The sequence below is a fragment of the Heptranchias perlo genome, chromosome 28, assembly GCF_035084215.1.
Source record: "Heptranchias perlo isolate sHepPer1 chromosome 28, sHepPer1.hap1, whole genome shotgun sequence".
Taxonomy (NCBI): Eukaryota; Metazoa; Chordata; class Chondrichthyes; order Hexanchiformes; family Hexanchidae; genus Heptranchias; species Heptranchias perlo.
In genome coordinates, this window is record NC_090352.1 from 22040328 (window position 1) to 22067024 (window position 26697).

At 40.8% G+C, this 26697-nt stretch overlaps 1 long non-coding RNA gene across 2 annotated transcripts in view; it reads right to left on the reverse strand.

The window, feature by feature from the left end:
- Positions 1 to 23591: 23591 nt before the first annotated feature.
- LOC137344924 (uncharacterized) overlaps positions 23592 to 26697 on the reverse strand; it is a 50401-nt gene continuing 47295 nt past the window's right edge. For both annotated transcript variants that reach the window (XR_010968500.1, XR_010968499.1), the window contains exon 3: positions 23592 to 24659. This is a non-coding gene — a long non-coding RNA (uncharacterized lncRNA). The remainder of the gene's footprint in view (positions 24660 to 26697) is intronic.

A 26697-nucleotide genomic window follows, 5' to 3' on the forward strand; every position in this document is an offset into this window, starting at 1 on the left:
AAAAGTTTATCGTGTGCCAATCTGACAAGTTGTGGACCACAAACAAGCTGAGGTTATTATAAAAAGGCCCATCAGATTTGATTTAACCGCAGTTGCAGTGATCTCTGCTCTTGCACAAAGTCCATATATTAAGTGAAAAGCAAAAGTCTTGTTTACAGACAATCCCTATCTCACACAATTTTATACATATATAATGAGTGAGTGGGCGAGAAGGTGGCAGATGGAGTATAATGTGGGGAAATTATCCATTTTGGTAGGAAGAATAGAAAAGCAGAATATTTTTTAAAAGGTGAGAGACTAAGAAATGTTGGTAGTCAGAGGGATTTGGATGTCCTTGTACATGAATCATAGAATGATTAACATGCAGGTACAGCAAGCAATTAGGAAGGCAAATGGTATGTTAGCCTTTATTGCAAGGGGGTTGGAGTATAAGAGTAAGGAGGTATTGCTGCAATTATATAGGGCTCTGGTGAGACCACACCTGGAATACTGTGCGCAGTTTTGGTCACCTTACCTAAGGAAGGATATACTTGCCTGAGAGGGGGTGCAACGAAGGTTCATTGGATTGATTCCTGGGATGAGAGGGTTATCCTATGGGGAGAGATTGAGTAGAATGGGCCTATATTCTCTGGCGTTTAAAAGAATGAGAGGTGATCGCATTGAAACATATAAAATTCTTAGAGGGCTTGACAGGGTAGATGCTGAGAGGCTGTTTCCCCTGGCTGGAGAGTCTAGAAATAGGGGTCATTGTCTCAAGGTAAGAGGTTGGCCATTTAGGATCAAAATGAGGAAACATTGCTTCACTTAGAGAGTTGTGAATCTTTGGAATTCTCTACCCCAGAGGGCTGTGGATGCTCAGTCGTTGAGTATATTCCAGACTGAGATCAATGGATATTTTGACACTAAGGTAATCAAGGGATATGGGAATAGGGCGAGAAAGTGGAGTTGAGGTAAAAGATCAGCCATGATCTTATTGAATGGCGGAGCAGGCTCAAGGGGCCGTATGGCCTAGCCCTGCTCCTGTTTCTTATGGTCTTATGTTCTGCTCAAATAGTCGGCTCATTTCAACTCTTAATTTAGACAGGGAGGTGCTTTCTCCTAACCCTCACTACAGAAGCTTCCTGGTATGCATTATGTCCTAGAAGGACAAGGGCAGCAAGCACATGGGAGCCCTAGAAGGACAAGGGCAACAGGCATATGGGAACAACACCACCTGCATGTTCCCCTCCAAGTCACACACCATCCCGACTTGGAAATATATTGCCGTTCCTTCATTGTCGCTGGGTCAAAATCCTGGAACTCCCTTCCTAACAGCACTGTGGGAGAACCTTCACCACACAGACTGCAGCGGTTCAAGAAGGCGGCTCACCACCACCTTCTCAAGGGCAATTACGGATGGGCAATAAATGCCGGCCTCAACAGCGACGCCCACATCCCATGAACGAGTAAAAAAAATGTGATAACGATTACCATTCCTCATCTCACAACTATAAATTACATTATTTTTATTTGGTTTCCTGGATTTCAATTTGGACATACATCCCTCTCTCCCTTTAGGTTTGTGATTAACCATGGAGCATTCCCACTTTAACTGTGAAGATAGTTCAGTTTCTGTACTTTCTTAATTACTGTGAGCTGATTGGATGCTGTCGATACACATTTGAAACAAGATTTTTAAAAGTTCATTGCTTATATCTATTTAGATTTTTCATATTAAAAGTCTTGCTATAGCGTACACTAAATGTAACACTTGCTTCCTGTCACACTTTCTGTCACTTCAGTCACTTTTAATCATAGCCAAACTTAATCAAATTTATTTCATGTAAATTTCTTCTACTTAACCTCTGAATGGTTGATTCTAACACATATCCCTGGTCCTCCCGCTTTCAGCTCCAATGCTCTTCCAGTCCTCCGGGCTCCCTCCAAAATCATCTTTTATCATTTAAAATGTTTTTTATAACTTAATTTTTATATTTTATACCTTTTTTATCTTTGAAAAGTGGCCATGGTTGCTATGCCAATTCACGCTGCTTTTTCATATTTCAAATTCAGCTTTGAGCTCTATCGTGCCCTCCTCCCATACCTCCAGACAGAGCGTTTGCTAACTCTAGCGCCACATCATCCCCTACAGCCTTCTCTTTAAAATTAAAAAAGCAGCTGCAGCTGCTATGGGCTCTCTTCCCCCATCACCGACCTGACTCTTTCTCCCACCTGCATTCCACTTTCCCTGACTAGCCTTGCCGGCCTCCCCCAGAGCTCTCCACCTTCCCAATCCACCTATACCACTCCTACTTCCCCATATATCTTTACCGTCCCTTCCTGCCTATGCCATCCTACTCCCTGGAGTTCAGGCCAGCCCCGCCTCTGATGTGCTCTTCCAAATTTGCTCCCTGCTCTCACTGCTCTGTGCCCTGTTATAGCTCCAACTCTGGATCCAGCACGCTTAAAAAAAACCTCACACATAGAGAGCAAACACCCAGAGGCACACATACACAAACAGAGAAAAAGTGAATGGCATACCAATTCCAATCTGAGACATAGACAGACAGAAACATGTACATAAAGAGACACAAGTTCATACAGAAAGACAAACAAAATTAAAAATAGAAAGACTCCCAGGTTCATATACAAATACAAGATGCATAGAAGACAAAGCAAGCAAACTTACACAAGCGGTAGATAGAATAACAAAAGCCGCCAAAAACAAGCAGCAAGATCCTGAGACAGCAATCAACCAAAGAATCTCAGAATCACACACAGAGAAAGAAAGATGCAGAAATGATTCAAAAGAAACACAAGCAGAGAGAGAAAGAATTAAAGAATTACAGAATGGGACACAAGAAATGACATAAGCAATGCAACAGAAGAACAACTAGTACTGAAATAAAAATAGAAAATGGTGGACTGCAAAGCTGGTTGACCAGCAAATGAATGGAAATGATAAATAATGTTTCCAGAGGGACCCTTTGTTAAATTTTGCCGTTTTGCTTTTTATCTCTCTGCGTTCAAACTGCTCCATGAAAAGGCAACTCTAAACATATTTACATAAATTTAAAGTAAAAACTCCAACTTCTACCTGAAAAGAACCAGAATGGTAAAAATAAGATAAATACAGTCATCTTTAGCTAAGTTAAAGGGCGTGCTGTCTCTGGTAATACAGTGGCACAATGTGCTTGTGCAAAAACTAGAGGGCCATGTTTCCAATGTCACAACTCCATTACCATTATTCACATGCCTTTTTCTCCTCTATTTAAACCACACACCACACATGCACTGCGTACATCACAAATGACTGGGAGATAAGTAGTGGGCTAAGTGCAGCCAATTGGGACTAGCTTAGTGTTATAAACTGGGCGACATGGACATGTTGGGCCGAAGGGCCTGTTTCCATGTTGTAAACTTCTATGATTCTATGAAGATTGACCTATGCTGGGTTTGTATTTAATTTGAAGAAAGAACAATCTAAAATCAATTCAATGCACCCACCTTTTGCATTGCAGCCCAAATTTTCAGCTATAGACCATAGACTATAACTCATTAGAGGTTTTATTCATAATTAGAAACTGTGGGCCTGAAATTCTGAGAGGCCTACTCCACCACCAGAAGTGCAGCAGAGCAGGACTCCTGGCTATCTGTGGAGCATATTTTAAATTTAACAACCCATTAGATTATGGATATGCCCAAAGAAAGTTTCTGATTGCATGATAGAAGCCCTCTGCATCAAATGTATGTCATAATATTCTCCAATTGTATCTTATCCCTTTTCCCCACCTCAATGGACTTCAATGAATATCAGGAGAGATCTATAATGATCCCATTTTACACTATCACCCAAAGTCAAAATTACCCCCAAAGTGTAATTTTGATACACACAGTTTTATAGTAATCAGAATTTCAGACCCAATTGAGATCATTATTTGTAAAGAAGAGGTATATATGAAGACTGAAAGGGGTGTCTTGTCAGAGTAAAGATATGTTTTTGAAATACAATGTGGCCATTTTTCCTTCTGTTTCACTGGTTTAGAATTAAATTTATGTTTTATAAGTGAGATTTTAGAACAACAGAATTCTATGTTTTATACACAACTATGCTCAGATAAATTATAGTATTGATTTTCAATTGTGGTCAAGTTCAAATAATTTCAAAGGACTATGGATGGAGTTTTTCTTCTCATGAAATCCAGCATCCTCAGTGAAAGGCTCAGAACTGTGGGCACCAGGGTGGGAGAACAGCACACAATGCAATGTGCTGGAACAAACTACTATCCCACTTCAGGCATCCTGCTATGTATTCACTTGGCAGCTGGGAGAGTCTGTGTCATTTGCACCTGAAATGCCAGAGCCTGCAGCTCTGTTTCACTATCTCAGCAAAATATGGCTTCACTGATTCACCACTTTGGTCGTCTGATACACAGGATGAGTAGATCGGATATCCATGCACTGAATCTACTACTGGATCTTGGCACCCTTTCCATCGGCAAGAACAGGAGCTGGAAGGTCCACAGCAAGGGTCTCTCTGTTCATGTTCAAGGCTTTGGTGTGTGCTTTCCACAACAAACCAACACTTCACAAAGCATTGCACACGGTTTACCTTATCGTCCACCCTCAGCCTCCACATTTAATTTTGGCATTTTTTCGACAATTGATTCTACTTTAATTTATCTCCCTTTTAGGTCATCCCTTTGTTGTGCTTTATAATTTCCCATTGCAGGATGATATTTCTCTGTGTTGTACAACTATAAATAGTGGGACTGGTTGATACAGAACTTTTACTTCATTAGTCAACCTCTTGTGACGTTGTACACACGGAGTCAAGATCACATGCAGTCTTTAGAACAAGCAGGGTTTGAGGCTGGGGCAAAAATTTGACGAAGGCTTGGGGTCGGGGAAAGAAGGGAGGGAGTAGGAGGAGGAAGGAGAGAAAGGAGGATGTAAAAGGGGGAAGGGAGAGGAGGTAAGATGAGGATGGAAGGAGAGGGGCAGGAACGGAAGGGGAGGAAGACAAGAGGAAGAAGAGGCGGAAAAGGGGAGGGGAAGGGAAATAAGGAAGTATAATAATGGGAGAGGGTGACGGTGATGCATTGGTGGGAAAGTACCTCAGTGGGGGTAGGGTGTTGGTTGGAAAAATATCTTGGTGGGGGAGGGTTTTGAAAACTACCTCAGCAGGAGGGGGATTGGAAGACTGTAAGAATATGGTTTAAAACAAGCATAGAAAATAGGAGGGTAGAAGTTCAGCATCTCTGTGAGAACAAGAACAGCTCACACAGTAGAATATCAGGGAGACCACTGAATAGATAACATTAAAGTCAGAAGGTGGTTTACACCAAAACAAGAGATGTGGTTGCCATGAAACTGACATTGGTAGGGCCGTGCAAGGCCAAATAGGGGGGCTGTACTCAGAAAAGAAGGACGCATTCCTCAGAGGAACATAACAGCTTGGCGTCCCTGGATGGGCCCGAGTTTTAAAGGTTTGAGGTAGCTACTGTTAAGAGGTTGACAGAGAGACAGAGACAAAGACAGAGAGAGAGGGAGACAGAGACAGAGTCGGAGAGAGAAATGGAGAGGCAGGGAGACAGAGAGAGAAAGAAATAACCTTAGCAAGCGCATCAGATAGTTTATGTTCTAAGCAAAAAGAGGGAAAGAAATTGTGCAGGAGGATGAGGAGTTAAGAATGAGCCCTTTCACAGCAGACAAAGGCTGTAAGGGAATTATGTAAAAATCGGTAGTGTTACTAGCTGCGGAATGTGTTCTTTGTTTTAAAAGCTTGTTTTAGTGCTTTCATTTCTCAATGTTTGCTTTGTGTTCTCTTTTGTGTAATGTTGCAAAGATTTTGTTTAGCTGTGAAGGCTAACGTGTCCTTCAATTAAAAGTGGTAGAAATGAAACTTAATCTCCTGTCTCTGTGACAACAATCTGGAAATGTTGGACCAACTAAAAATAAGATGAACGAATTGAAATATTATTTTCCCTGACACAAAAGGTTTTTTTTAAATTTATGTGAACGCTGCGTTGACGCACGCTGTGTGAGTTATTTATATCACTGCCAAGATATTAATCTTTTCCAAGGACACCGACATCTGTTTTTAATTCACCAAGCAACAACCTTTGCATTTATTTAAAATAACTTTCTTAATGTAAGTGGATATTTCTCCACATGATAGAAGGAAATATTGGGCGTAATTTTGTGCTCCCTTTGCTGACTATTCTTCCTGGAATGAGGTAATTAGATTCATTCACGGAAACGTGCGTGGAGTCCTCTCTGGTCCCGGGATAAAGGGTGACAGAAGAAAATTAATGAATTGTTTGTTGTTTTTAACCCTTTGGGCTCTCAAGAAGCGCCACAATGGATTTTCTGTATTTTAAAACAGGGGCCAATGGTTTTTGGGACTACATGAGTGTTGATGGTGCAGGATTACCAAGAGTAATTCTTTGACATAAAAATGGCTTCACAAAGTTACGGAGCAATCTTTGCTGGAGAAATGTCGGTGCAGAAGCATCCAATGGTGTTAAGAATTTAAGACGTTATCTGCAGACATCGGCAGAGATCAAATGTCACAGCCTGGTAATGTTTTGGACTAAGACTTAAGCCCTATCAAAAATTCAAAATTACATCGGGAAGGAAAAGCAATCATCAGCCTTGACCAAGTTGCTTTTCCTATTTTGAAAACGTTTTGCCAAAAGTAATTACAAGCACTTCTGTCTCTACTGTAAAACCACAAAGCCTGGACATAATTTGTTTCTGAAATTGGAATTGATAAGATAAATTGATATGAGTTGCTATTCAAGCATTCGAGAAGGGAAAATTTACCTGTAGTTTAAGGGGATAATCAAATTATATTTTAAAATATAAGAAGTCCAGTCTAAATGGTTCCTATCCAATGCTGTGTATCAAGGGAGAAAGTATTTTGTGGGGGGAAATAAAATTGTACATTGACAAGTCCTGTCAGTCCTAAAATGCTGCTCTCGAATTGGGATAAACAAAAGCAGTCCAAGCAGAATTTAAGTAAAACAAACAAAAAATGTATTAAGATATTAGACCAAACTGTAAATATTGTATTGGACAGTAAAGTTCCTCCAGGGTTCATGAAAGAGATGAAATGGTAACTTAATGGGATGTGTAAAATTGGATGAGAGGAAGTGATTGAGAATTAAAATATAGAAACAGAGAAATTACACCACCAAATGGGAATTTCTCTAAAGTCATCACCCTGGGTGATTTAGGTAAATAAATCACCTGGACATGATTTACCAAAAGATATCAATCTGGTATAAATGTACGATCTAGTGAAAGTCAGGAAAGGGTAGTTGAGAATAGTAAATTGATAACTTTCTCTTGGAGATCTTTGTGTCCTTGCCTATACTGAACAATGAGAAAACTGCATTTGACAGCCTGGCCACTACCTGAGACATCAGGACCAGGCAGGGGGAGATAAGCAAAGACCTCCAGTCACCCCCCAATCTTTTCTTAACACAACCTGAAAGCACAAGAATGGCTACAGTGGACATGAAAGAGACAAATGTATGTTGCCATCAATTGGAAATGGAGACCAGGATGAAGAACATGATTGCAAAGGCCTACAGGCTGGTGAGCTATTGGAACCATTCTTTAAACAGAGCAGTTGCTCTTACAGGATTGAATCTTACTGGACATACGACGTGTGCCATGGAAACATGTTGCGTGTGAGACAACTAGTTTGCGGAAATATGTGATGAAGATGCACTGAAGAATGGGTCTCAGACATGCTCAGTTAGTTGACAACAGCACAACATGAAATGGTTAATGTGGCTCAGGAGAGTGAGAAGATCTTTTAAACAAGGCACTGACACATGCTCCATAGAGAAACCGATTAATTAATGAAACAACTAGGAAACACTAATTTCAATCCCTCTGATTGGTACCCAAAGTAAAGAGGGACATAGTAAATTGGATTTTCAAAATTCAGTGTTAGGTTCCTTTCAGTTAACAATGAAATTAGGCAAGGGAGAAATAATACTTAGCAAAAATATCCACAAGATGGATATTAGTAAAAGGAGAGCTGGAGAATCTTTTAAGTCCATGATTTCTTGATATTATGATACACTGTAGGTTTCTGTATTAACCATATGAAAGTTAGAAGCAATATGTATAGGTTTATGTGTGCTTATGTAAACTCAAGATGATCTTAGGCAAGACCATAGAGATAGTTGAGGGATAAAGTGAAAATTGAACCTGGGTGGAACCAGGATGGTCAATATCCCATCTTGCATTGCTTGCATAAAGCTCCCAAACATTTAGCAAGAGGGCGGTTTTAATAGGAGGGGGGCGAAGTCGTGTCTCGGTGTGCATGAACAATAGTTTGTAAGAGGCAGAGCAAGCTGACACTTCAGAACTATAAATATTCAAAGGTCAAGAGATGGCCCATTTCTAAATGCTATAATTGAATCAGAGTGGTTCCACTCAGGTTCAAGAGGAGGGAATATAAAAATATTGTTTAAAACACGCTTAGAAAATAGGAGGGCAAAAGTTCAGCATCTCTGTGAGATCAAGGATAGCTCACACAGCAGAACATTAGGGAGACCACAGAATAGGTAACATTAAGGTCAGACGGTGGTTTACATCAAAACAAGAGATGTGGTTGCCAGGAAACCGACAATGGTGGGGCCGTGCAAGGCCGAATAAGGGGGGCTGTACTCAGATAAGAGGGATGCATTCCTCAGAAGAACATAACAGCTTGTGAACAGAGATGGAGCTTGAGATCATTAGCTATGTTACGTAAAACAGCTTATCTTGAGTTGCTAAAGTGGCATCAGCACGGTGGGAGGACTCACGACCGTGAGATAAGTCCAGCATTGCTTACGTACAGAACAGTGCAGCCGAATAGTATAAGGATAGGGCATGCTCCCTCCCAAAAGTTACGGCTGTCAAGAGGGTACGGTCAGAAGTCCATCAGGTTGTATAGATTGCTTGTCATATAGTGTAATCTGTAGACAGTTGTATTATAACTATAAAACTGTTGAATGTAATGTTGAAGACAGTTGTAGTGCAATTCTGTTGTAAGTCAATCTATTAAACTTGCTATTTTATAACCACTCAGGCTAGAATCAAGTGGAGGTTATTGTTGATGGATTAACAACCCATAGTTGCGACAGTAACGGGAGAAATCCGCTAACAAGGACTGTCTTAGGTCGGTGCAGGAATTGTCTCAATGGGGTGGGGGCATTTTTTTTATATAAGGTAGCAGGGGAACAAAAAAATAAATTAGTGGGGAGGAGGTGAATACTTTCATGATCAAAATATGCTAACCTGAAAAGTAGTACAATTATTTTTAAGGGAGCAATTCCTTACTTCAGTGCCATACTACTGAAGAGGGCAGTGTGTAGCGAAGCCAGTACAATGAATGACAGGTGGGGCCACAAAGTATTGGCAAGGTTCTATTTTAGTATATGGGCAGCCAGCATGGCAGAGCTGAAGACAGGAAGAGAGTACAGAGGTTTTACTGAAATAGAGAGGATATGGAGGATTTGATGAAAATTAAAGTGCAAGGCTCTCCTCAATGGCCTACCTCTAATTTTAAGATTGTGCCCCCTTGGTCTGGATTCCCCCACCAAAATCCTGTTATCATTTTAAACACATCAATTAGATCAGCATTCAACCTTCTAAACTCAAGGGAATACAAGACAAGTTTATGCGGGGAGTACAGCGCAGATTCACCAGAATGATACCAGGGCTTAAAGGGTTGAATTATGAGGACAATATTAGAGTATTAAAATGAAGATGTTGAAATACAAGTATAAACTGTGAAGAAAAAATAGTTGAAGGGTCCACAACCAGTACAAGGGCTCTCTAATGAAGATAAGCTAGACCACATCAATAGGAAAGGAAGCCACATATTGGAATCAGCAGCTTGAAAGGATCTTCATCATTATTATTTCTGTAAAGTGCTGGAAGTCTAATCTCCCTATCCTGTATAGACTGTGAAGTTCACTTTACTATTTCTGACACAATAACTGTCTAGACGGATGCGAAAGTCATGCACTTCACTAAATCACTCAGTGGGAAGGATTCTCTTTGTATTATTTTTGACCATTTGACTGCTAACATCACCAGTTTCATTATTTTTTCTCTGAAATCTCTTTAACAGCGTGATCTTGATGTACCTGTTTTGTTGCAAGTCGAAGAATTAAGAACACACACAGACACATACATACAGAAATACACACACACACACACATATATATATATATATATATATAGGAGAGTTTTGGAAAGGTTGAATTGGGCAGGTATTGGTTAGTGGGCTGGAAAAATGACTTTCCTTAGGATCAAAATCAGAAACCTTGCTGATATGAAATTAGAATCCATTTTTAGTAGTTTTTATTTTTTGGATTATCTTCTCCTTTTAAGCCCAACAGATGGGTCAAATTGTTGTTAAAATATGACACGTCTTTATCTCTGCCTATTACCAAAATCTACAAATGCATAGGTTCCATAGGACATCCAGATTCAAATATTGGAACCCATAACACTAAGACCCTAATACACACCAGCATCCAAACACCAGAAACCATAGCACTCAGAGCTAACGGCACTGGTGTTTGCAAATGCAGCATCAGCCACTAAATAAATCGTTTTGATGCACCACAAGAATCGGGAATTCGATGTAAGTCAACTAATTTGGGACAAATTAGGAAGTAAACGGTGGTTGGATTGAGTGCAGAAAATTATAGCAAATCAAACACTACTGCTTTTCTGCACCTTTTATAGATTTCTGTAAGCTCAGAACAGCAGACACACAGTGAAGAGGATTTGAGCTGACAGCAATTCTCATAATCACTATTCTTTTTTGCCCATACACCTTTTGTCCATGGACCACCAGTTGAATGAAACATAAAGAGAAAAAAAATCAATCGATTTCCCACTATCTATTCAGCTAGAAAGTGTGTACATTTATGAGTCAAGGGAAGACAGGACCAGACTGGCCCTCAAAGTCAATGGGAAGACTATGCTTATTTATGAAGGATGCTACTTGGGTGAGGTATCGGAAGGCTGTGGGCATTCATGAAGTCGTATCAAAGATGAGTTAGTTCCTCTCAGGGAGAGGGAGAGCAAAAGGGGAAAGAAGGGAAAAAATAATTTCACTAAGATTTGGGGCTACAGAGATTTGTGGGGGGAAAATATCAGCAATTGGTTGTTTTGTCCTTAATGACCTAGCTGCCATATCTTGAAAGATGCTGCTAAATCCTAATTCAGTTTGAGTAGGTTCAGCTTTCTTGTTTAATTTACATCCACTCATTTCCTCCTGGCAAACTAATTTTTAATCAAAATTGATCTGATTAGGGATTGAATTTTGTAATTAATCAATCCAAAACAAATTTGCAACTGGGTAAATGGCTATTCAATGGGAAGTTTGTTCTAATTTGTAACATAACCTTAAATATTATTAAAACAGCTATCTGAATGCTTATCAGTTTCTATCCTTCATCACCTTTCCTGCTTTCAAATGGTCAGTTAGAAGCCGCCTGGGGCCATGCATTTTATGTCAGATTCCAATTGATGTGACATGATTACATTCTGCCTGTCTAATACACAATTTTAAAAAGAAACCAAATCTCAAATTGCACCCTTCATTCCACTAAAGCCCACAGCTAAATGTCAGGGAACAAGACTGGAAGACCTCTGGCCTGTGCTGTCAATCAACAACGACAATGTCAAATCATGCTGCAGCAATACTGGCCATGATCCCTCAGCAACAGCAGAAACAAGGGCCGTGATTTTGCTCTCCCAGCATGAAATGGGTGGGAGGTGGGCAGGGCAAGAGCAGCAGCTACCTGGATGAGTCAGCGGAAGTCCTGTCCCAGTTTCCAGGCCACCTCACATTTGCATGGTGGAGACGAGCTGCCAGCATGAAATGTACTTCCCATAAGCAGCTTGCTGATGGGGAGGTGGGAAATTGGGTGCTGCTGCAGGTTCTTAAAGGACTGCAGCAACTTCACGGAGATGTGTTTTTTTTTGTGTGCAAAGCAGGGAAGCAATGCCGTGGAACTGCAGGAAGATATCTGTGGGCAACATGAGTTCCAGCAGGGCTCTCAAGATTTTTCGATGCTGCTGTGGAGATGCTGGTGGAGCAATTGAACAATGGAAAGGATGTCCACTTACCCGTGGATGGTAGACGGGTACCTTGGCAAATTGGTAAACAGGCATGTGGAGAGGTGGCACAACACAAGAATACCATTAGCATTTTCACCAGCATCTGGCTGCAGTGCCAAAATAAATTTAATGATCTCACCAGGAGTGCCAAGGTAAGATTCCCCTCATAGCTTCAGCACCGCCTGTCGAGGACTCTACCTTTGCCTCGCAATATCAATCCTTCCCTTCCCTGTTTTCTATGGCTGTCTGTAAGTCAGCAGGGAAGAGCTCCCTGTTCACATTTGTTGCTTTTATGGTAAACTGGTTCATGCACGGCAAGGGTTTAAAACCATTGCCCAAGGCACACGTTAATCCATTTCCACTCTTCTTGCAGGAAAAGTTAGCATTCAACAGGAGGAAGACAACCAGCACTGAATGAGGTCCCACTATACTTTAAACACTGACACCCATGGAAAAGAACACCATTGATACAATTGGAAGCCACATGTCAATCAGAATCAGAGATAGTGAAGCTGGAGGCCTGGCACAGCGGGGTGTCTTGGCATTTTTACTTCTTTTTCCTTTTCTACTTAATTCTTTCAGTTACACTTTCACACAGTCACACGTGGAGCATGACAACCTGGTGGTGCATTGTGCTGCCACACACCTGCCAATGCTTACCTTTACAACTACATTCCAACCCTTGTCCCTCTCCCCTTTTTCTAGATCAATCAGATCCTCCGTCACTACTGCCAGGCAGACTGATGAGGATAAACCTGACGTCAATGCACCATCACTCACTCTTAGCCTGTTAAGCACCAGCACAGAAATAGGCATCCCACGTGACTTATAGTGAGTTCAAGGGGACTGCAGTGGAGAAATTCATAAGTTGAGCAGGAGCACATGGAAGTGGCAAAGAAGGCCCAGGAATGAACGGACTAGAGGGCCAGTTCATGTCCTATCTTTTTTTAAGAGGACAGAGATACAGAATTCGGGGGCCCTGCATTTAAAAGAAAGATGATTTCTGTGTGTCAACAATTGCTCAATGCATTGGACTACCTGCCAGGGATCTTCCAGAACAGGTTGGTCTGGTGGAGTTCATTACCAACTTGGGTGTGTCAGAATGGGCCCAGACTTCCTAATATTCCCCAGTTGCAGGTGGAGGCCAAACATCACTCATTTTTGATTGGCAAATATCCCACATGTGGTTCAGCCATATGTTTGTTGTAGATGAGACTGCATTTTGCCACAAAGGGATCTTCGTGCAGCTAGTAAAAAAAATTGGCTAGTCTGCTCAGTATGGAGGGTCCCTTTCCCTCCAGTGGGCAGACCCACCAAGCATTGAGTTGCATCCTCTGGGATATTGAAATCAGGTTCTTAGTGATCTCCTGGACTGCTGTCCGAAATGGCTGAATGAAGGGGAAATGACCAGATTATGTGGGGGAGGGCGCCCTTCTGGTCGTAGCCCCTCCAACAGTCACCTGGTATGAAGAGGTGGAATTTTGCAGCATGTGTGCGGTGCCTTACATGTGATGTATGATTTTGAGTTGGCTTTCGTGCATTTTGCTGCAGGTGGTGGTGCTTAGGATCTGACCTTTAAACATTCCTCACCTTTAACGGTCAACCCAGATCATACTGCAAAGCTTCTTTCCATCTTTCTATTCTTCCTATGGTCATGAAGGTAAGAATGGCTCACAAGGTGGAGATGCATCCACATGAGGCTGTTGGGGAGTGGAGGGAAAGTTCCAAGGGGGTTGGCTCATGCTGCAGTTTGCAAAAGGATTGCAGAATTCTGGAAAAAGTGTTTACATGCAAGACTTTTAAAGAAGGTTAAGACTCAAAGAATTAATGGCAAATTAGCAAGCTGGATTGAAAACAGACTTGGCAATAGGAAGCATTTTGCCACAGAGGGATCTTCTTGCAGCTAGTAAAAAAAATTGTGACGATAAATAGAAATATATATTTGATAAGTGCAAGCAATTTTGGGCCTCAGCTTCAGAAGAACATTGATGCATTGGACATGATTCAGGGAAGAAGGTAATTCCAAGATTTAGGGCTGGAGATCAACTGGTTAAGCAGAAAATTCATATAGTACCTGCAAAGCACCCTAGTGAGCTAACATTGACACAGGCAGAAATTATAAATCATTTGCATGATCGTTATTACAACATTCTGCATAATTCCTTATCAAGAATTTCACACACCCACAATTGACAGTTATGCAATATTCTCACCTCTCTCTTCATCCTCCCCCCGCCCCCCCCCCCCCACCACCCACCATCCATATACAAGTCACTTGTTCCACCTCCTCTGTCAATTGTGCTGTTGAACCAACTGTTCGTAGGTGTGTGAAGGGAATCTGGGGCGACTCGCCTGCTGCCTTTCACAGCCTCTGATCTGCGCTTCCTTTTGATGATGCTGAGTGGGTGGTCACATCCTGGCACTCCTCGACAAGTGGGTTGAAGCAGTGCTGCTTCACTGCACTATCTGAATATTTATAATTTCCTTAACAGGATAATATCTAGATGAATATAACATTAAGCAAGTAGACGGCAGCAGCTATGGCTGTAAGGGCTCGGCTGCCGTCTCACATCATTCCATTGCCTTGGCTGGTGCCTATTGTGATAATTACACTTCTTGTGCTAATAATGTACAGAAAGATCATTACTTATTGTGATATGACATAGAGGAGCTCTGCATGTTTCCATAAAATCAAATCTAAAATTTAAATCTGACCAGAGGATCGTGATAAATAACAAAGGTTATTTTTAGACCCCTTAGAACTGCAGTATATTTAACTTGAACAGGTTTTATTCGTTGTGCTCTCCGTCACACTATCGTCCAAAGCAATATTTTTAATCAGTGTGTAGCAGTAGCTCAAATGTAGTCAGTGCTTTCTGGTTTAACTTTGAGTTGATTTTAAATGATCCACATCTTCCAGCTGAATAGTTTTCTCTGCAAATATATTCATTTCAGGCAGGCAGTGCCACCTAAAGAAACTCTCCCATCCTACAAGTGAGACGCTGCAGTAAATTAACGGGTCAATTGCACAACAAGATTTGTATCAGTGCAAAGTTGTTTCAACAACAGCTTGGATTCATATAGCGCTTTTAACATAGGAAAACGTCCCAAGGTGCTTCATAGAAGAGTAATCAGACAAAAACTGACACTGAGCCAAAGAAGGAGATATTAGGAGGGGCGACTAAAAGCTTTGACAAGGAGGTAGGTTTGCAGCAAACAATATCTCATCATCTCACTCCACTTCGGCTTTGTGCTAGGTGCAACGTCGTGTGAACTTTTTAACCTTAATTTTTAATGTTGCCAGAGGGTTGACTGTCTTGTCAGCTCACAGCTAATATTAAAACTTGATCACCATTCAAATATCAAGACTTGGAGCTCTGTGCTGAACTCTCTTTTCCCTGGCTACAGAGCAATGGGGACCAGCACTAAAACTTCTGTCTACCAGTTCAGGTCTCAAACCAGCTGCCCTAAAGAAGTGGAAAAGTATTTTTTACATTTAAGTTAATTAAAATGAATGAAAGGGGACTAGTTTTGTATGGTTACTGCCTGGGTGATCTTAGCAAACTTATACCATTCTGAGAAACCTACAGGTAAAGGAGTCATAGGGGGGAGTTTTATCTTCCCAGGAAAGGCGGGACTGTGGCGGGGGCAGGGGTTCGATTGTAAAAAATGGGAGACCCGACCCCAACCCACCGCAAAAGCGTCTACCTCCGGTCTAACCGGGACCGGCTGGGGGTTGGGTGAGTAACACGCTGTCTAGAGGTGGGTTGGTAATTATAATATGTTAATAAGGCTGCGCAACTCAGATTTTGGCAGCCATTTGGATTTAAGGGCTGCTGGCTGGGTTTCCCAGGCCCTGGGAAACCCAGCAGCTAAAGGGAGGCGAGAATTGCCAGATCCAGCAGGCTTTTCCAGCCAGGAGGAGCAGGAGTGCCCCCCCCCCTCCGGTCCCCCAAGCTAACCTGCAGCGATCTGCCTCCCCCTCCCCACGATCTACCTACCACCCCATGATCTCCAGACCCCGCCACGATCTGTTCCCCCCCCCCATCCCCACAATCTCTCCCCTCCCCGCGATCCGATCTCTTCCCCCACCCCTCCCTCCCATGGTCTCTCCCTCCCTCCCCTCCATTCCCTGGCTGTGGCCTTGTACTGCAGGCTTTCTCGCCCAGCAGCGGCCAGCCTTTCAAACCAGTAACCCATGGTATAATGCTGCCTGAAAGAAGTGGAAAAATATTTTCTATATTTAAGTTAATTAAAATGAATGAAAGGAGAGTAGCTTTGTATGGCAACGGCCTGGGTGATCTTAGCAAACTTATACCATTTTGAGATAACCTACAGGTGAAGGAGTCATAGGAGGGAATTTTAACCCCCCCACGACAGGCGAGACAGTGGCGGGGGTGGCGGGTAGGACAGTTTGCCGGGTGGGAAAACGAGTACAAAAATTCTAATGAGGTCCTGCCATTAAATTCAGCAGGACCTCCGCCTTTCCCGTATTTCTGGGTTTCCTGCCGCTGACTCTCCCTCCCTGCCTCCCTGTAAATATCGGGGTCATAGTGTCAACTTCAAAACTGGATTGGAACACTGGCATTTGAGTTATTCCTACCATCTTGGCTGTCTGCTCCAGGGAAGATTTGTCAGGCAGCATTCCTGTGATGCATAGAGGAAGGCAACAGGGACAAATGAGTTGTCAACAAATTCACCAGAAAGTCAACATACTTGGCCAATTGATCCCAGATGACTTGCACGCTAGTATTCATGTTTAGTAAGATGCTATTCAATTGGCTAAAGTTTGACTGCATTGCATGCCTATTCATTCCAGAATCCAGACTGACCTGGGCAATTTCTAACTCCTGCTGTCTGAGATACTCTGTATCAAATGGTCAATCCTTGGCCACATGTACTTTTCTCTTGCAGAATGGATGATAGGAAATCTTTACGTTTTGTACTTTTGCATAGTGGAGGGTCCCAGGGCTGATTCTTCCGTTCTCTGATAATGCCCTGGTCTGCTGCAATGTCACAGGACTTAAGAGTTCAGGTATTAACCAGAATGTCTCTCCTATACTTGGAGCATAGTGGTGGCTTTGTGGGTGTCTCCTTATGATGCTTCAGACATCTCAGCATCTTCTGTATGAAACTGAGGTAAAAGCTATTAGTAAATCACAAAACTGTGTGACTGTCTGTCCTGCACTGTATAGTCCGTAGCTATACTGTGGACCATACGTTACAGAACAATTATGTAATGTCTGGAGAGTTTTACAGGGGTGACATGTTTTAGATATACAGTGAAACCTGTAAATTACAGACGCCTTAGGGACTGGCATCAGCTGTCCTTTTGTTGCAGGTGTCCTTATTTTCAAAATGGTCATTGTGTGCACTGTAAAAATTCTCAGTAGAATGGGGAGTTCTTTATCCAGCATCCATATCAGCAGAGAAACCGCTCTATCCCTGGAATAGAGTCGTCCAAGCATTCAATCCCAGAGATACAGCGGTTTCTATGCCACTATGGATGCTGGGTAATGAGCTCCCCATTCCACAAAACCCGCTGCCGCCTTGCACTGAACTGCGTGTCCCGTGTTTTATGTTATAAAACGACTTGGTGCATTGAAGGCTGCCTGTAGTTCATAATTTGCAAGTGTCTGTGGTTACAGAGTGCCTCTTGTATATTTTACCATGTAAGTTATTTGGGTCTCTCAATAAGTGTCTGTTTTTTGCAGGTGTCCATTTTTTGGGAATGTCCATTTATACAGGTTTCACTGTATGGTAGAACATCTTATCTAGTTAAATCTCTCAAATCCTAGACAGGGTATGTAAATTACAGTGCAAAACCTGGAACATTGGTACAACTTTAACTTATGCATATACCTTCAGAGTCCGAAGGTTTACAGGAATTGTTGTGTTCTTTCCACTGTACTGAACAGCTCAGTGGCCACCTTCCCCACTGTGAAGAGTATGTTTTTGATGCCTCCTCCCTCTTGGGCAGACATTCCAGCTCCTTCTTTGTTGAGGGGGGGGGATCTGCTCACAGGTAATACTTTTAACATTGTTAAAATGGTTCCTTTCCTACTGCAGTATGGAAACTGAGATCAGTTTGTGGACTATATTAGTTAGGCCTTCCAATTCTCTGGATGTGCAGGACATGTTTGTGAGAGTGAAAGACTGAGTGTTGAGTTTATGACTGCCATCTCCCTTCCTGATATGTGGTTTTCTGGTAGGCGTCTTCTAAGAATTTTCCACCATTCGCCACCAGCAGAAACGACACTGGACTTGTTGAGAAAAGTCAAGTTTCTCATTTCTAGGTCATAATTTTGATTAATTCACATTGGTATTTCACTGGATGTTTTAAATCAAAATCAGTGATATTACCACATAGTGATAGTTCAATATCCCTTAGCACACTTATGGTAAGTTTATGACAGAAATTACTCTGAGCCAAGAGCAACGTCCAGCCGTGAATGTTAATTGAAACCTCTCCCAATGTTTGTTGCAGTTACTTCCCAGCTTGATCCTCTTATGTCCCCAGCATTCACTGTTTAAAACTATAAGTAATGAGAAAGCACATGAGCTAGATTTTCCATACTTTCACAATCAATGGTGTCCAATCTGATCTTTCCAACTGACTAGATACAATTTGCACCATCATGGACTTTCCCCAACTCAATTTCTTGAGGGAAGTGAATAATAAAAACTTACAGGAAGATGAAGCTCTGAGAATTTTTTTCAGACACCTGAAGATATTAAAGCAAAATTTCGCGATATTGGTCTAACATCACAATCTACGTTATTCAACCTCAACCAATTTTATTTCAGACCTTTCTATGCGCCCAGAATAGACTAGAATCATTGTGTTCCATGGATTGTTTGATTAATGATGTCTCCATTTAACCTTCAGTCCTGTTCATTTTTGTTCCCCCAATTTTTTCTCCTGATTTTCTCTGCTTCCATCCTCCCCCGATGGTATTGATTGACGTACTGTTCGTTCTACAAGCTCCAGTTGCCTTCTCGTACCTTGCACGTAACCTTAACAGAATGGCTAAAAAGTATCCAACTGTGAAAGACATCATAAAAGAGCCTGACCATCAGGTAGTAGGTATATTAGCCCTTTTGCTGTCCTTGTTTATTTCTGGAAGCTAGTTTAAACATTCAGAAGAACCAATTTTTTCCATCGCTTCCAGGATCCAAATTACCTACTAATACTACCTCCTGCAAATTTGAATTTTGATACCAAGAAATGTTAATGTCAAATCATAACACAGCTCTTTGCCTCCAGGCAGGAATATTTAGAATGAGTTCCTAAATTCACCTGCTGACATACAAAGAGCCCCTTCTGATGTGAAATTGGAGGTCAATAATTTTACCAAAAATGTTGTCGAGAATACAAAGCAGATAATCTCATTTTGCACTCACACCAGCTTTTTTGCTAAAATTATCAGCAGTTTTCGCCCAATGCTCTCACCAAAAAAAACAGTCCCAAAGGGACTGGCCAATAGAACTATAGAAAACAAACGGTTAGCAAAAGTGAGTGTGCTGTGTGCAGGAGGGAAAATCTTGTCAGCCATTGTTTTCTTTCATATATTATTTGTATTATTTCAATGTTACCAGTTGAAAAATATTATTAAAATGATTGTAGTTTATTCTTTGAATTGAAGGTGCATGGCTTGCGTTAGTGATAATTTTTTTCCTATTGTAATATACTGATGTTTTTCCTTTCATTGATGTAATTTAGAGAATGATTGTTTGATTACTTAATATAAGAAATTAAATTAACTCAGTTTGATGGAAGATACTTAATAGGAACACATTGTGAAGATGAGGTATTAAATTTAAAGCTTTGTTGATTCAATGCTTTGTTCCTAAATGTGAAGGGCAAGCTTTAAGTGCTCTTATAAAGGATGACAATATTTGAGCCACAAAATTTTGCCACTTTCCTTTAAAATGGACAGGGTGTATTCTAGCATATCGTGGATTCTGGGTATGAACATCCTCCATTAACCCCTAGAGTCATGTAACGATCCTATTAAGGTTGGGGCTGGAGAGAAACACATTTAGAGCAGGGAATGTGAGGGACTGCAATGCAATCTTGGATCCTGCATTCATTACATCCCCGCATGGGACCATCTGTAGAAGCAACAATGCACATTCGCCATTGTGAACTGTACACAGGCGTAAATCGCAAATGCAAAGTACTTGTCACCCAGGTTGCTAGAAACAGTGCCCGGAAGATCAATCCTCCATTCTGGGAGACTCCCAGACAATCTGGGAAGGTTGGCAACCCTAGACCCAACATGCACATGTAAAGAAGGACCCCGCCAGCTCTGAGCGGATGGCTTTACTGCCTGCTCAGTAGAGCAGGTTAAAATTCAAAATGTTGAGTTCCTGGCGGCTTTCCGGCAGGTAGGTAACCTGAGCGATTTTAACTGCTCACCTGCCCAGTTTCCACCGGGCAGGTAGGGTTAAAATCGCCTCCTGAGATTCTGTGCCACTGGAGGAGCTTCAATTCTATTGTTACTTAATTTTTAAAAAAAATGAACATAAAAAGCAGATGTCAAAAGTTATTCTTTGCAGCAGTTGAACTTCTAAAAGGGTTATTGATGGTGAAATACACCTTTTTTAAAATGGAGTTATTTATTGTTTTGTATCTGCTCTTTGAGATCAGTGCCTGCAGCAGAGACACTTGGAAGACAGAGCCATAATCAACATTTTCCACTAGATGGTGCATTTGAACAGATCCAACACCAGCAGAATTGTAAGAGCACCGGCAAACTGGCCATGATAATCTTTCAGCGGATTCCCTGGAATTTACAAAACATTTTCTTATCTATATGTTTTTTTTAGCAGTTGTTAATTTGTTTTTAAAATAAGAAAAACTGGACTTACTGTTCTGATATTATCAAAATGACTGCTGAGCAAATCACAGCACAACAATGTTATTGTCAATAACTCCCATTCTTTTCATTTACATTTTCTGGCAGCATTTGATTAAATCTTTAATAAGAAGAATATTTAATAAGGATACACTATTACTTCATTGTTAGACAAGTAAATGTGACTGTTGGTAAAGGCGTTAAAAACTATTCAATTTTATTTGTGTATTTTCCAATATTCTCCCCTCCTCTCATGAAAGTACTGCCTTGCACTGAAGTACGATTCTATGGATAGTGGATATCCTTTGGTTCCTCTACTGAGTGGCCATTCTTCACGTAAGTCCAGCAGACTATTCTCTGGGGCATCACAGCCAAGCTTTATCCAATGTTCACTTTCAAGGAGAGATCACTGGATAGCAGCTGGAAGCAGGCTGATTTTTTCCCTCTTTAGACCAGTTGCAGCTTTATTACTTCTGCCTCTGCTAAGATCAGCTAACTGAACACAGACCAAGAATCAAACCTTGGACCTTTCTGGTCTGTTTTGTTCCGTTCCATACTGGGAAGTGAACTTACCATTTGAGCCTTCAGGCCATCTGTGTTAATGCTTCCATCCATTTACAATATTTTTTTGGGAACTACCATTCAGGAGTTTTTAATCATTGAGATTGTTGAAGGAAAAATCCCTCAGTATTGAAGAAATATCTATTTTCCTGTAGACTTCCCTTCAAGTTCCCTGCAGATTTTACCAAATTTTTTTTTGCAGTGAATTACTTTTCATCCATATATCTTTGACTGTTTTTCAGGCTTTGTCTTGTTTGTGCTTTTTATTTTATGGTTCAGAACTATTCAGTTGGAAGGACTGGTGAGTTCTAAGGTCCTTATTTAACTGAGTTATTACACTTTTAAATTACAGTTTGATCTATTATAGTATCAAAAATTAGAGATTACAAAGAATTCAGATCTCAAAAATGTACAGTACAATGAGGGAACAGAACAAAAAGAGAGCAAAGAAATTAGTATCTGATCTCTCTCCAGGACTCTCCAGATCGCTCAATGAGTTTATCCTGTGAGTAGCTGAGCCGTACAGATCAGGAAGATCCAAAGCTTGACTCCCGGTCTGCGGTGATCGCAGCCAGGAATGCGATAGGAGCTTCAGTGCCTTGGGATTAGGGAAGGGAAAATTGACCAGAGGGATGATTGCTGAAACTTGTGGAAGTGTGCATGTTAGATGGGGACAAAATTAGGCTCAATTAGAGCAGAGAAAATTGCCGAATAAGAACTACACAGTCTACTTCTTTGTAATACAAAGCAGCTATACAGCGTTCCAGACCATGAGTAATACATTTCCATACTTGTGGTATAAATTGGAAATTTAGTGATGAACTGTTCAAACTGATTCACATTGCACCTACGAGTATCAACCTCGGAACTTACTCATCACTTTGCTGATTGTGAGTCATGTAGCTACCCTCGCTCAGTTGCTCATGACATACAAATCACAACCAACAATGCATTATTCAGTGCCCTTTGAACTTCAGAGCAGGGTTAACTACTTCTGTTGTTTTCATCTTTTCTGAACCTTTTGCCAAGTACAAAATTGAATATGGCGCATGGATAGAGGCAGGGAGCATGATTGTAGCTTGTGTTTTGACTTTTTGATTTCATTAGGTACAGATCTAAGTGTAGAAATGGTCTTCTACTTTTTTTTAAAAATTCCAGACTACTGGTGTCCATTTTACATTTTAGAAACTTCTGGACAATCTACTCAAAATCAAAATGACCTAGTCCAAAAATAAATGGGTGGTAACACTACTTGCGAGTTCTGTTACTGGTAACATCCATTTTATATGCCTTTTCGTCATTTCTTTTGTTTTGCCAAATTGAATGATGTCAGACAGAAGGGAGTCAGGGACACTGCAAACAGTGAACAGCTTGACACATGGAACACTGACCTTCATTTCAGTTTATCTCTGGCAGCTTGGATAGTTTCAGGTTTATTATATTTTAAAAGGAACAGACCAATGAGTTGGTATCCTTTCATTCTGTAATTTATGGCTTTCAAACAGAATGAGGGAAAAGGCTGGCAATGTTGTCAGTGGAGGGCAACAGACCACGGTTGAATTCTGAAGGTGTGAAGATGGATGAATATTCTAGTGTTTTGCTTGATTAACTTTCGGGTTCAGGGAGCATTTATACAGAACTTTCCCTCAGCAGGCTAAATGAGCGGACGATAATCCACGATAAAGTGGATTGTTCACGGCCAGTGGAAGCAGCGAACTTAATGGGCTGAATGGCTTCTTGTTCCCTGCAATGTCCATGAAGCACAATCCCTGTTCTTTCAGAGGATTATGTGTTTTATAAGCTGCTGCTGTTTAATGCCTGTTCAAATGGGTAGATAATGTACTAGTGCTGCTTCAAGCCAAATGTATCAATTTGTTGGACTTAAGTTGATAAATATTTTAAAGATTCAGAGAAGAAATTCTCTATTTTTAAAAATTCCCTTCAGTCCGGTATTGAAATATCTGTTTAAAGAATAGCTTGGAAAAAATCCTGAACTATACTGAGAAAAATGACAATATATCCAAAATGAATTTACAAGTTTCCATTTTATTTTTATCTTTAACATAATAAAACATCCCAAAGTGCTTCACATATAGACAGGCAGTCCAAGAAGGTTTAGAAGGCACAATCAAAATTGAAGGTTTTTAAAGGCAGCCACCACTTAGCTATTCTCACACTGTCTGGGGACAATTTTATACCCTGCCCGATTTTACTTTCCCTTAAAGTCAATGGAGAATAAGTTCAGGTGGGGTGTAAAACGGGCGGCCATTCTGATCCCGTCAATTTCCGGGCAGGTTAGGATGAAATTACCCTGTGTCTTTTATTTCTCATATTTCTCTCATTATGCCTTTTATTGTCTCATTCTAATATCAATTCAGCCATTTAGCCATCACCTGATCTCCATTTAAGTGCTTTACAGGTCATTCTATTACTGGTCCTGCGTGTGTAGTTGTGTTTTTCTTCCTTTTTAAATGCTGTTCATCTTCCAGTTCTGAAGAGATGTCCACACCCGAAATGTCTTGTCTGTTCTCTCCACAGATGCTCCTTTTTTAACCTCAGTGGTACTGCCTGACCTGCTGAGTGTTTCCAGTGTTTTCTGTGTTTGTTTCAGATTTTCAGCATCTGCAGCATTTGCTTTTTGTTCATATTGATTAACGAGGCTTTTTCGGTGTCTGTTCCATGCAACTCACAAAGATTGTGTGAATAGTTGAAATAGTGCATTGATATAGATGAAATATTAAAAAAGGCACAAAAATGTTTTTGCATTGTCCCAGCAATTTGGAAAATGAGCCTCAATTAGTCTTACCATGTCTACAAAAATTAAGCATTAGCATCTGGAATTTCTGCAAGGTCCTCCAGCAGGAAATTGGTGGAATATCCAGAGAAATGGTATAAACAGCTAAAATCAGCAGTTTATACCATTTCTTTGTGGGTTCTGCCGAGGTTACAGGAGGAGATTGGTTGAACCCTGCAGAAATTCAGAACCTAGATTCCACGATCAAATATGCTACAACAGTCATTGCCTGGATTCACACACGAAGAATGGCCACCTGGGCGAGGTTCAGGAGAGCTGTTGGAACCTAAGCAACTGTACCCTAGAATCAGCAGCATCTTGGGGGGGGAAGGGGATAAATTGGCAAAAAAGAAAGTTTAGCAATATTCAGAATGCAAACGTTGACAGTAATTTCACAACTTTTTTGTCATGGTCTAAAATGATCTTATTGATTTTAAATAGGTTTTCACTTTAACTGTGACGTTTTATAATGTAGTGAATGGAAATGAGTGCTAGAGACGTGATAATAAACAACATCAAATAGCTGGCCTGTATTCAAATAGCCATTTAGATAATTAAAGGAGCAGTTTCCTGATTTGCAGCCTTTCCCTAAAACAATTATAAAAAAAAGTTACTCATTTGTTTGCCTTGATAATAACATTCTCTGATTCTACACATCTAACCCCAGGAAGAATTTAATTTAAGTTAGAAGGTTGAACTCGCAACTGCATGTTGAGATTGTTTTCAGCACAAGCAGTACTTCCCAATACAAATCACAAATGATGAACACTTGAAATTCTTTTGTTGCAGCTTTCATTTATTATGTTTTCACTTCCTAGCTGCTGTATCTCCCAGGTTAATTGGGACATTGGTGTAACAATATCATAGAATCAGTGATGGTTACAGCACGGAAGGAGGCCATTTGGCCCATCGAGTCGGTGCTGGCTCTATGCACGAGCAATCCAGCTAGTCCCACTGCCCTGCCCTATCCCCATAGCCCTGCACATGTCATGTAATGACATTGTAGAATTCACTTCTCTCCTATAGCTGACTAAAAATTGTTTCACTTTGTTTTGATGTTTCACTATATTTACTTCAGCTTTAACACTGATTAGATCCTGTATGCACTGCAATCAAGTTTTTCAAATTACTTTCACCAGGGACCAACCTACTGCAAAATTTGGAGGTTTTTTTTATTTTAAGGTATTTTCTCTCTTTACTCCTTCACTCTCCATCATCCCAGGCCTCTGCCAAAGCCTCTCTCAAACCAACTAGGAGGGATGACCCCTCTCCAGTTTCCCCTTCCTCTCTGTGCATAAAGATCCAGACTCCACTCAGTTTCTCTACATGATGGAATGGTTGCAATTGGGAACTCAGGATTGCAGGTTTGAATCCACTCCTACCACTCTATGCCACGCACTCTAGGGTTCCGACATGCAGTGCTACTGTATGGGGATTGCTAAACTGGTCACAATAAATTGGTTTTGTTGAAACAAAATTAATAAGATTGGTCTTGATCACACAATCACAATCACCCCACGCACACGCGCACCCACCCACACCCACAAAATCTACAACTGTGGTGCTCTAACTCTTCATTTATTTTCATGTTAAACATTTCAAACACATTCGATACAAAAATACAATACTGATTTACTGGCATTAATGCCTTGTTGCAGGATACCAATGAGACAACTTTTAAAGTATCAAGAGTTCTATGGAAACAATACTTTGCTTTGTTGTAATAGAATGATAACATCATTTATTGTCCCATTTTTGATTAAGGGCACTTTTATACTGTGGTCCTGCATCCACAAGAAACTGGATGGACTCTGACTAATTTAACTTAAAATCACTGACTGCCGTAAACATCTGGATCTGCTTAAGCCAGTTTGAACACAGGTCTCAGTGGTAAATATTAAGTATTCCAAGCACCTGTGCCGCCCACTTCTCTAGAAGTGATGATTCATATCCTGTCCAATATTTATTTCTTTGTGTTACATTTCTGAAGTATAATGGTTGTGTTGAAATAGAATTTCAGTGAATCAAGGATTTTAAGAGCTCATTGTATTAAAATGCATTAGGTGCAACTTATCACAGAAGTTCAAAACATCTACTCAAGCCATATGTTGACTATAGATTTGTGTAGCCAATTAGTCATAAGCAACAATTGTTTGAGTAGATAAGGAATATGTAAACTGTTGCTCCCATCTTATGGTTTCATTAGTCAATATATTTATAGTGTCGTTATTGCCTCCACTATCACACCAGATTGTACACTAGCTACTGCCATATTTATTCAAAAGCATCAGATTCAGATCACTACTATTGTCTATCATCTGGGCTAAATCTCTTCTATAGTCATGCCTCTGCCAC